This window comes from Dermacentor variabilis, chromosome 11, assembly GCF_050947875.1.
Source record: "Dermacentor variabilis isolate Ectoservices chromosome 11, ASM5094787v1, whole genome shotgun sequence".
Lineage (NCBI taxonomy): Eukaryota > Metazoa > Arthropoda > Arachnida > Ixodida > Ixodidae > Dermacentor > Dermacentor variabilis.
This window is the reverse complement of record NC_134578.1, coordinates 114,721,407-114,722,755: the sequence shown is the minus strand read 5'-3', so window position 1 is coordinate 114,722,755 and position 1,349 is coordinate 114,721,407. Positions and strand designations below refer to the sequence as shown.

At 45.6% G+C, this 1,349-nt stretch overlaps 1 pseudogene; it reads right to left on the bottom strand.

Moving 5' to 3' along the window:
- Positions 1-226: 226 nt before the first annotated feature.
- LOC142563144 (CD63 antigen-like) lies at positions 227-890 on the bottom strand (annotated as a pseudogene).
- Positions 891-1,349: the final 459 nt, after the last annotated feature.

The window sequence follows — 1,349 nt, the reverse complement described above, 5'->3', positions numbered from 1 at the left end:
TTTGTCCCCTGATCGTAAGGCACTGAATGCATCCAAGCTTATTTCTTTAGAAGAAATTATTCTTCGCTGCACTAGTGGACAACCACGCTTCGTTTTGGCACCAGCTTCCCACAGCATATTTTAAAACTTGAAGCGTGCAGATAACCTTAACGAGGAAAGCGCACAACCTGACGGCAGACTGGCAGAATAAGACGTCACCAGAACAGAACGGTTGGAGAATGTAGTCCTACACCACCTCGTATTTTCTGATAGCTTTGGCGAAGCAACGAACCACTGCCGACAACCTCAATGAAGCAGATGATGATGACAGTAACTCAGACATAAATAATCTTCTCATTAAACTTCTCCAGAAGCACATCAATAGTTTCTTTTGTATGCCTTCGACACGTTGCAGTTTTTAGGCTTGTCCGTGCAGCAGGGCTGAGGGAGCTTATCTCCGTAGTCAGCAGTGCTGTTACCACCACAGCAATGCAAGCTGTTCTGGATGTCATCCCAGAGATGCTTCATATCAGTGTTGGCGTGGTACTACCTATCGGTCGACTTAGTGGCTTCGTTACTTATGGAATGCTCAGTTACTGATCGGCAGGCGTATGTGGCAGCTCCAAGTTCACAGATCAAAATAATGGTCAGCAGCACATCTGAACGCCATGATCACATGGTAGTTCTCCCGGGTGGTACCACAGCATCCTAGGAAAGCAAGCACAAAGACGGAGGCCACCAAGGTCACAATGGCCATGGGTGCACGCAGGTAGCCCTCATGGAAAGGCTTCTGTGGATTTAGGGCTGTGCATTGCAGTGGCGGCTATCAAGGCAATGCCACAGAGAACAAATCTGGCATAGAAGGCAAAGAGGAAGTACTTCACAAATGCCATTTTTTACGAATTCACCATAGTGAGCAGAAGCAGTTAAGCTATTCCGCCGAAGAAACAAAAACAGGAGAAGAAAGTTGCCACTCCAAAAGATGCGTAATGCAGACCTATGCGAAAGACACATGGATCGACAAGAGGCATAGAATGCCCTTACAATCTTCTCGCGGGAAAGCCAGCCTGTTGAGACGCTTGGCGCGTTTCAATTTGGCCACCTCGACAGGTTTAACCGCTACAATTAGTAGAGATTGTGTGCTTTCGCAGAATATTCTGCACATATAAAAGTATAGATGGTCTTGAAATTTAGGAAAATGAAGACAGATAAGGCGTAAAAGCAAGGACACAAGAACGTCTGAATCCACAAGTGCGAAGACCAGACAAATCCATGTACTTGCCATCATTCCCATGGTGGCAGAATTATCGCTGCGCATGAATTCCATCTACTAATTATTGTAACGAAATTTGTACAATGTCTGTTTTCAA